Raw genomic sequence first — 11,383 nt, forward strand, 5'->3', positions numbered from 1 at the left:
ACCACCGCATTTAACCATGGCAAGGAGACTGGGAATATGGCCAAATACCAACAAATATTCCCTCCGTAAGGCAATCAAACAGTTAAAACGTTAGTACAACGACAATGTGGAGTCGCAATTGAACTCCTCAACACCTCCTCGTATGTGGCAGGGTCTACAGACAGTACACCGAAGTCTTGCTTCCGGACAAGCTAAACACCTTCTTTCTCCCACTTAAGGGATAACACAGTGCCTGCCACCAGTGCAGCCCTCTACCAAGAACTGTGAGCTCTCCTCCATGACTGACGTAAGACATTTAAGAGTGCTAACCTTCGCAGGGCTGCCAGCCCAAAGGACATCCCTAGCTGTTTCCTCGGCATGCGCAGACCAGCAGGCTGGGGTGTTTACAGACATATTCAATCTCTCCCTTTCCCAGTCTGCTGTCCCCACTTGCTTCAAGATGTCCACCATTGTTCCCGTATAAAGCAAAGGTAAGTGAACTAAATGACTATCACCCCTGAGCACTCACTTCTGTCATCATGAAGTGCTTTGAAAGGCTAGTTAAGGATAATATCAACTCTACTCTACCTGACACCCTAGACCCATTTACATTTGCTTACCGCCCCAAAAGATGCACAGACGATGCAATCATCATCACATTGCACACGGCCCTATCCCATCTGGAAAAGAGGAATACCTATGTAAGAATGCTGGTCATTGACTATGGCTAAACATTCAACACCACAGTACCCTCCACGATCATTCAGCTCGGTGCCCTCGGTCTGAACCCCGCCCTGTGCAACTGGGTCCTGGACTTTGACTGGCCGCCCCCAGGTGGTGAAGGTAGGAAACAACACCTCCACTTCTCTGATCCTCAACACAGGGGCTCCACAAGAGTGCGTGCCCAGCCCCCTCCTGTACTCCCTGTTCACCCATGACTGCGTGGCCATGCAAGCCTCCAACTCAATCATCAAGTTTGTAGATGACACAACAGTAGTAGGCCTGATTACCAATAATGACGAGACAGTCTACAGGGAGGAGATGAGGGCCCTGGGAGAGTTTTGCCAGGAAGATAATCTCACTCAACGTCAACAAAACAAAAAAGCTGATCGTGGACTTTAGGAAACAGCAGAGGGAGCACGCCCCTATCCACATTGACGGGGCCGCAGTGGAGAAGGTGGAATGCTTCAAGTGCCTCAGTGTACACATCGCTGACGATCTGAAATGGTCCACCCAACCTCAGGAGGCTGAAGAAATTTGGATTGACCCCTAAAACCCTCATAAACTTTTACAGATGTGCAATTGAGAGCATCATGTCGGGCTGTATCACCACCTGGTACGGCAACTGCTCCGCCCACAACCGCAAGGCTCTCCAGAGGGTAGTGAGGTCTGCACAACGCATCATCGAGGGCAAACTACCTGCCCTCCAAGACACCTACACCACCCGATGTCACAGGAAGGCCAAAAAGATCATCAAGGGCATCAACCACCCGAGCCACGGCCGGTTCACCCCGCTATCATCCAGAAGACAAGGTCAGTACAGGTGCATCAAAGCTTGGACCGAGAGACTGAAAAACAGCTTCCATCTCAAGGCCATCAGACTGTTAAACAGCCACCACTAACATTGAGTGGCTACTGCCAACATACGGACTCAACTCCAGCCACTTTAATAATTAAAAATTGGATGTAATAAATGTATTACTAGTCACTTTAAACAATGCCACTTCATATAATGTTTACATACCCTACATTACTCATCTCATATGTATATACTGTACTCTATACCATCTACTGCATCTTGCCTATGCCGTTCGTCCATCACTCATCCATATATTTATATGTACATATTCTTATTCATTCCTTTACACTTGTGTATATAAGGTAGTTGTTGTGAAATTGTTAGATTACTTGTTAGATATTACTGCATGGTCGGAACTAGAAGCACAAGCATTTCGCTACACTTGCATTAACATCTGCTAACCATGTGTGTGTGACCAATAACATTTGATTTAATTTCGGTTTAAGTCTGGGCGGAGATGACACAGAAAAAAAGTGAAATAGGCAATCTTGTGCATTTCATAGTAATACCCTCCTGGATGTACTAGTCTCCGCAAAGCACATGTCAATGGCGGTCGGTGCCGTTTAAGATGAGCCGCTTTATTATGAGCATAGCCTTCTTTCTATCACAGCATATTGGATGACTGTCATTCATATTTCATTCACCCAGCTCAATGTAACATTGATAGGTTTAGGCTACTACATGATACTAGAATTTTCCCTATACCTGTCATGAATGACTGAATGTTTACAACGTAGGTGCACGGGTAGAGAGACATTTGAGTAGTCAAGGTGACAGACAGTGACACATTCAATAAATACACCCCTGATCACACGCAAGCACAGTTCACTTGCATAGCAGCCACATAAAAACAGCATGATCCCTTTGATTGTTGGATAATTCCTTCTCATATCTACGCGCCCTCTTTCTCTCACCTTTTCCCTTCGCTAGTGGACTTCAGTGTACAACAAATCTGCTGTCAGTGACCAGGTAAAAAAAACTTTCCAAGCCAAACTTTAATATCATATAACAGCTAACTGCTACACACAGCCTACATCATTGTCACCATATTAGCTAACGTCAAGGCAAAATAGCTACTAGAACCGATGCGTTAGTAAACCTGCTACAATCATGCAGTACAGTGTACTGTTAGCAAGCAGTTTAGTAGTTACACCAGTGGGCCCAGTGGCCAGATAGGTCCGGTCTGGCCGGCCAGATAGGTTGGTCCTTTCCTGTTTCAGCATGACAATGCCCCTGTGCACAAAACAAGGTCTATACAGAAATGGTTTAACGAGATCGGTTTGAAAGAACTTGACTTGCCTGCACAGAGACAGATTGGTATTGTCCGGCTGACTGGCCGGCCAGATAGCTAAGTCTGGACCCAGCTGTCTGGCCGGATCTACCTATCTGGCCTGTCAGACCTACCTGGCCGACTAGACCAGGTAGGTGCGGCCGGCTGGTCAGAAAAGTAGGTCTGGCCGGCCAGATAGGTAGGCCCAGCCGGCCAGATAGGTAGGTCTGGCCAGATGGCTTGGTCCGGTCGGCCAGACCCATCTGGCATGCCAAACCAAGCTATCTGGCTGGCTGGCCAACCGGACCTAGCTATCTAGCCAGATAGGTAGATCCAGCCGGCCTGGCCAGATAGGTGGTTATGGGCGGCCAGATAGGTCTTGTTCAGATAGGGGGGGGGGGGGGGGAGAAAAGGTCTTGTTCAGATAGGTCTTGTCCGGTTCGGGCGGCCAGATAGGTCTTGTTCAGATAGGTCTTGTCCGGTTCGGGCGGCCAGATAGGTCTTGTCCGGCTGGCCTGATTGGTCTTGTCTGGCTGGACAGACAGGTAGTTCCAGCCTAGCTATGTGGCAGGCCGGACCTAGCTATCTGGCAGGCCAGCCAGACCTGCCTATCTGGCCAGCCGGCCGACGCGACCAGCTATGTGCGGCCAGCCCGCCCTCCAGGTTTGTTTTTATATTTCAACCTGCATGTTCTGATCCATGTTCTATTTTAGTGCCTGGCTACACAGACGCTCATTCAAGCAAGCAGTTTGGATGAAATTATTTGAATAACATGTTTGCATACATTTATTTTGCAACGCTTGTGGGCTCAAGTGGGCAGTGTGATCAGCATGTTATCCTGATGGCTGGGCCGGCTGTGGGGCCGGCTGTGGGGCCTAATCATATAATTATATTTAATTCAATAGCGTCTGTGTGGGCCTAGTCATAGAGATTTCTCATTTTAACTTTAAAAATGTATGACCTTTTATTGTGGCATATACACTACCAGTCATGATGTTTTCATCTGATTTTCAAACAATCACTTCAATGTGCTCCTTTAGTAGGCTACCTGGGCACGTTCATCCACTTGCAACATATTTATTTTTTCAAATTATTTTATTTCCTTTTGTTGCTTAATTGTATAGTTTCTGGTTTATTGTATACCGGTTTGTCGACTGCACGTAGCACAGACACATAGTATTGACATTCATTCCGCAGTGGTTGGGAATGGGTAGGGGAGCTGGACAATCATAATGACGATGTTGATAAGGATTTTTCCACTACCTCTATGATGAATTACTGAACTATAAACCTATGCTTGAAAACAAATACAAATATAAGTAAAAGATATAGGTATTTTAATAGCCTTCATTTTAACTGATCTATATTAAACGCTTGTGTTTTACTTTCTAGATGTATTTATTATTTGTGGATGTTTACAGGATGTTTTTAAAGGATTTTCTTATATTGGAGTGAAAAGATGTCGTCTTCTAAATAACTCAAATGTGATGTGTATACTATACCCTAGATGACAGATAAGAGGCGCTGTTGTGAAGCCTTTTTTATACTCCTACACCATTGTAAAGCTATATAGAAATGTTATATTACAGACACCTTAATGCATAGTATTAAATTATAGTACGTGAACTGAACATAAAAATATATTAAAACATTTTCCTAAAGTATACTTTTTTGAGAATACTAACAATGACAGTTAAATATCATGTAATGTTGTCCTTGAAACAATCAATTGACCACTGCACCAGCCTACAGAGCCCACGGGGCAAGGTGAATGCAGTCTTCTCCTGATCTCTTGGGTCCATAGCAACCTGCCAGTAACCAGTAACCACTGGTGTTGTCTTGAGTCTAATCTAATACCATTTGTCCTGCTTGAGACTGGTCAGTGAAACCTGAATTCTGGGAGGGGGCTTGCATCCTTATGGGCCATGTGTACTAAATTTGGCGTTAGAGTAGGATGAAGGTTCTGCTAGACAATAATCTGAGGTCAGTTTTGTATCTCCTTCATGGTTTAGATTAGACTTTAGGTAAGGAAACCAGTGCTGACCCTAGATCTGTGTCTAAAGGGAACTCCTACCCAAAGATGTCGCTGGTCAAAGACAATTGAACATCACCCTCTAGTGGCCCCATCTTTCTCATCATGAAAAACACAAACGTATAGATGTCAGAAATCAGTAGTTAGTCTAAATTATCAAGAGACTGAACATCACACATATCAAAGCCAGACCATCCACCCAGAGTGACTGATCTTCATAGGAAAAACAAGTGTTTTTGATTGGCTGTAACATGACCTTTATACAGTAGGATTAGGTGTGTATGTGTGTATAATTGTAAGTTGAATCAGTGTGGTGGAGACTGCATTATTCTAATTATTGTGAAAATGTTTGTGACTTTCGGAAAAGGACCATGGTAAAGGAAGTTATACTGAGTGAGTGCACAGTCTTAATGGTCACATTCACATCATAGCCAGGGAACTGGAAACTGGAAATTTACTATCCAGTATAAGTAAATACAGCTTGAGTTTCCTGGAATAGGTGGTGCTGTGAGTAGGGGAGTGAGTAAGAGGGAGGAATATGGTGCAGTAGTCTTTCTTCAGCTCAGAGTGGCTGGGCCAGGGTGAGTCCTGTCCGAATTTAGTGCGTAAAAACACCACATTGAATACGACAGTAAAGTTCGCAAAAACACTACAGTGAACACTATTGTATTTATACCATAGTATACTATAGTATTTTTTCATCTGGGTGTTTACCAAGTAAAAGAATGTTGCCCATCCAGTGTGTCAAGAGTCATGCCAGGAGTCATTTCAAACTCTTGGACAAGAACTGATAGCTTGTTTGCTACCCTCAGTTCAGCTGCATTCCACTCCTTGTACCTTGTACTCATATGGTACATGACACAGAGTCTAAGATAAAGGGGGGGGGGGGGAAGTCAAAATTAAACAGAATAAAAGTACATTTGAATGACACTAAGTGGCACTGTTTTTACAACTAATGCCGGTTTGCCTGAGGCTGATGTCATGCAGGTGTTTGTACACATGCATATACACACACTCTCATTCAAATAAACACATACAAGAACACACACATACATGTAATAGTGCCAGACATACACACAAACATATACAGTTGGCATTGCTGTTATGATTTCAGTTGTCCTTGATGTCCTTTGTTTTAAATGTATTATTATTTTTTTTATTTTTTTGCATTGTTGTTTGCTGTTTTCTTCTGTCTTTTCCTTTTTTCTCTTTAGTTCATTCTCTTGGTTGTTGGTGCATTGGGGGGTTCTTGGGGGATTGGAATGAACTGTATGTCTTTTTTCCGGGGCTGTGGGAGGGATCTCGAATGGTTGAGGGACAGCTATTGGGGAACTGTGGGGGGATCTTGGGGGGTTCGGGTTTCACAAGATTGTGATCATGAAAAAGGAAACTATGACATATTTTATATCACTACCATGCACATGCACCCTCACACATAATGATGGCTCTGTTGCGGAAAGACTGATACATGTTTGATTGTGTCTTGATGCTGTATTGTTTATCCTTCATGTTCTAATACTTTAATGTTACCCCTTCCTTGTGTTTTTTGTAATAAATAATACAAAAATAAATATATATATATATATATATATATATATAGTGTGCTAACAATACATTTGTGGAGTGGTTGAAAAACTAGTTTTATTGACTCCAACCTAAGTGCATGTAAACTTCCGACTTCAACTGCACATAGCCTACAAGGCACTGATGCAGACCTTTGGAACATCTACATTTTAAAAAGTCTAATGAATCCATTTAATATAGGCTGCACCATGACAAATCAATTATTTATTTTAAACAGGAAAGAATCATGATATGAAGAAAATGTTGTCTATTTCAGAAGAACAGAATAGCATACTCTGAGTTGTCCTTATGCAGTAGTTAATTTAGTAGGTCCAGCCGGCCAGATAGGTTTTCATCAAGGATCGCTCAGTTCATCTTTCCCTCGATCCTGACTAGTATCCCAGTCCCTGCCACCACAATGCTTCGTCGTAGGGATGGCGCCAGTTTTCCGTCAGACCTGATGCTTCAATCTTGGTTTCATCAGACCAGAGAATCTTGTTTCTCATGGTCTGAGAGTCCTTTAAGTGCCTTTTGGCAAACTCTAAGCAGGCGGTCATGTGCCTTTTACTGAGGAGTGGATTCTGTTTGGCCACTACCATAAAGGCCTGATTGGTAGAGTGTTGCAGAGATGGCTGTTCTTCTGGAAGCTTCTCCCATCTCCACAGAGGTACTCTGGAGATCTACCCTTCTCCCCCGATTGCTCAGTTTGGCCGGGCGGCCAGCTCTAGGAAGAGTCTTGGTGGTTCCAAACTTCTTCCATTTAAGAATGATGGAGGCCACTGTGTTCTTGTGGACCTTCAATGCGGCAGACATTTTTTTATACCCTTCCCCAGATCTGTGCCTTGACACAATCCTGTCTCGGAGCTCTACAGACAATTCCTTTGATCTCATGGCTTGGTTTTGGCTCTGACATGCACTGTCAACTCTGGGACCTTATATAGACAGGTGTGTGCCTTTCCAAATCATGTCCAATCAATTGAATTTACCTCAGGTGGACTCCAATCAAGTTGTAGAAACATCTCAAGGATGATCAATGGAAACAGCATGCACCTGAGCTCAATTTAGAGTCTCATAGCAAAGGGTCTGAATACTGAATGAATGAATGACAGGAATTAAGGACATGAATGGATTACATTTTATTTTTGTGTCAAATCGTCAGTTGGCAACCCATCCCTTATTGGATTAATTGACACAAACAAACATTACAATAATTCACTGAGATAATTCAGTGATAATCAGTGGTCATTGCATAAAGAGTGAAACAATTTAAGATAGAAATCAATACATAATAGGTTATCCAAACAATAATTATATCCCTAGAGCAGTAATAAATATATTGTACATACATACATATATACATATACATACTTACACACTGTATATACAGACACAGACACATAGTATTGACATTCATTCCGCAGTGGTTGGGAATGGGTAGGGGAGCTGGACAATCATAATGACGATGTTGATAAGGATTTTTCCACTACCTCTATGATGAATTACTGAACTATAAACCTATGCTTGAAAACGAATACAAATATAAGTAAAATAAATAGGTATTTTAATAGCCTTCATTTTAACTGATCTATATTAAACGCTTGTGTTTTACTTTCTATATGTATTTATTATTTGTGGATGTTTACAGGATGTTTTTAAAGGATTTTATTATATTGGAGTGAAAAGATGTCGTCTTCTAAATAACTCAAATGTGATGTGTATACTATACCCTAGATGACAGATAAGAGGCGCTGTTGTGAAGCCTTTTTTATACTCCTACACCATTGTAAAGCTATAGAGAAATGTTATATTACAGACACCTTAATGCATAGTATTAAATTATAGTACGTGAACTGAACATAAAAATATATTAAAACATTTTCCTAAAGTATACTTTTTTGAGAATACTAACAATGACAGTTAAATATCATGTAATGTTGTCCTTGAAACAATCAATTGACCACTGCACCAGCCTACAGAGCCCACGGGGCAAGGTGAATGCAGTCTTCTCCTGATCTCTTGGGTCCATAGCAACCTGCCAGTAACCAGTAACCACTGGTGTTGTCTTGAGTCTAATCTAATACCATTTGTCCTGCTTGAGACTGGTCAGTGAAACCTGAATTCTGGGAGGGGGCTTGCATCCTTATGGGCCATGTGTACTAAATTTGGCGTTAGAGTAGGATGAAGGTTCTGCTAGACAATAATCTGAGGTCAGTTTTGTATCTCCTTCATGGTTTAGATTAGACTTTAGGTAAGGAAACCAGTGCTGACCCTAGATCTGTGTCTAAAGGGAACTCCTACCCAAAGATGTCGCTGGTCAAAGACAATTGAACATCACCCTCTAGTGGCCCCATCTTTCTCATCATGAAAAACACAAACGTATAGATGTCAGAAATCAGTAGTTAGTCTAAATTATCAAGAGACTGAACATCACACATATCAAAGCCAGACCATCCACCCAGAGTGACTGATCTTCATAGGAAAAACAAGTGTTTTTGATTGGCTGTAACATGACCTTTATACAGTAGGATTAGGTGTGTATGTGTGTATAATTGTAAGTTGAATCAGTGTGGTAAGACTGCATTATTCTAATTATTGTGAAAATGTTTGTGACTTTCGGAAAAGGACCATGGTAAAGGAACACGTCATACTGAGTGAGTGCACAGTCTTAATGGTCACATTCACGTCATAGCCAGGGAACTTAGCACAGCTATTTACTATCCAGTATAAGTAAATACAGCTTGAGTTTCCTGGAATAGGTGGTGCTGTGAGTAGGGGAGTGAGTAAGAGGGAGGAATATGGTGCAGTAGTCTTTCTTCAGCTCAGAGTGGCTGGGCCAGGGTGAGTCCTGTCCGAATTTAGTGCGTAAAAACACCACATTGAATACGACAGTAAAGTTCGCAAAAACACTACAGTGAACACTATTGTATTTATACCATAGTATACTATAGTATTTTTTCATCTGGGTGTTTACCAAGTAAAAGAATGTTGCCCATCCAGTGTGTCAAGAGTCATGCCAGGAGTCATTTCAAACTCTTGGACAAGAACTGATAGCTTGTTTGCTACCCTCAGTTCAGCTGCATTCCACTCCTTGTACCTTGTACTCATATGGTACATGACACAGAGTCTAAGATAAAGGGGGGGGGGGGGAAGTCAAAATTAAACAGAATAAAAGTACATTTGAATGACACTAAGTGGCACTGTTTTTACAACTAATGCCGGTTTGCCTGAGGCTGATGTCATGCAGGTGTTTGTACACATGCATATACACACACTCTCATTCAAATAAACACATACAAGAACACACACATACATGTAATAGTGCCAGACATACACACAAACATATACAGTTGGCATTGCTGTTATGATTTCAGTTGTCCTTGATGTCCTTTGTTTTAAATGTATTATTATTATTTTTATTTTTTTGCATTGTTGTTTGCTGTTTTCTTCTGTCTTTTCCTTTTTTCTCTTTAGTTCATTCTCTTGGTTGTTGGTGCATTGGGGGGTTCTTGGGGGATTGGAATGAACTGTATGTCTTTTTTCCGGGGCTGTGGGAGGGATCTCGAATGGTTGAGGGACAGCTATTGGGGAACTGTGGGGGGATCTTGGGGGGTTCGGGTTTCACAAGATTGTGATCATGAAAAAGGAAACTATGACATTTTATATCACTACCATGCACATGCACCCTCACACATAATGATGGCTCTGTTGCGGAAAGACTGATACATGTTTGATTGTGTCTTGATGCTGTATTGTTTATCCTTCATGTTCTAATACTTTAATGTTACCCCTTCCTTGTGTTTTTTGTAATAAATAATAAAAAAATACAAAATAAATATATATATAGTGTGCTAACAAGACATTTGTGGAGTGGTTGAAAAACTAGTTTTATTGACTCCAACCTAAGTGCATGTAAACTTCCGACTTCAACTGTACATATCCTACAAGGCACTGATGCAGACCTTTGGAACATCTACATTTTAAAAAGTCTAATGAATCCATTTAATATAGGCTGCACCATGACAAATCAATTATTTATTTTAAACAGGAAAGAATCATGATATGAAGAAAATTTAGTCTATTTCAGAAGAACAGAATAGCATACTCTGAGTTGTCCTTATGCAGTAGTTAATTTAGTAGGTCCAGCCGGCCAGATAGGTTTTCATCAAGGATCGCTCCTTTCATCTTTCCCTCGATCCTGACTAGTCTCCCAGTCCCTGCCACCACAATGCTTCGTCGTAGGGATGGCGCCAGTTTTCCGTCAGACCTGATGCTTCAATCTTGGTTTCATCAGACCAGAGAATCTTGTTTCTCATGGTCTGAGAGTCCTTTAAGTGCCTTTTGGCAAACTCTAAGCAGGCGGTCATGTGCCTTTTACTGAGGAGTGGATTCTGTTTGGCCACTACCATAAAGGCCTGATTGGTAGAGTGTTGCAGAGATGGCTGTTCTGTTGGAAGCTTCTCCCATCTCCACAGAGGTACTCTGGAGATCTACCCTTCTCCCCCGATTGCTCAGTTTGGCCGGGCGGCCAGCTCTAGGAAGAGTATTGGTGGTTCCAAACTTCTTCCATTTAAGAATGATGGAGCCCACTGTGTTCTTGTGGACCTTCAATGCGGAAGACATTTTTTTATACCCTTCCCCAGATCTGTGCCTTGACACAATCCTGTCTCGGAGCTCTACAGACAATTCCTTTGATCTCATGGCTTGGTTTTGGCTCTGACATGCACTGTCAACTCTGGGACCTTATATAGACAGGTGTGTGCCTTTCCAAATCATGTCCAATCAATTGAATTTACCTCAGGTGGACTCCAATCAAGTTGTAGAAACATCTCAAGGATGATCAATGGAAACAGCATGCACCTGAGCTCAATTTAGAGTCTCATAGCAAAGGGTCTGAATACTGAATGAATGAATGACAGGAATTAAGGACATGAATGGATTACATTTTATTTTTGTGTCAAAT

This window comes from Oncorhynchus mykiss, chromosome 11 (assembly GCF_057628025.1).
Source record: "Oncorhynchus mykiss isolate SJ-2025 chromosome 11, ASM5762802v1, whole genome shotgun sequence".
Lineage (NCBI taxonomy): Eukaryota > Metazoa > Chordata > Actinopteri > Salmoniformes > Salmonidae > Oncorhynchus > Oncorhynchus mykiss.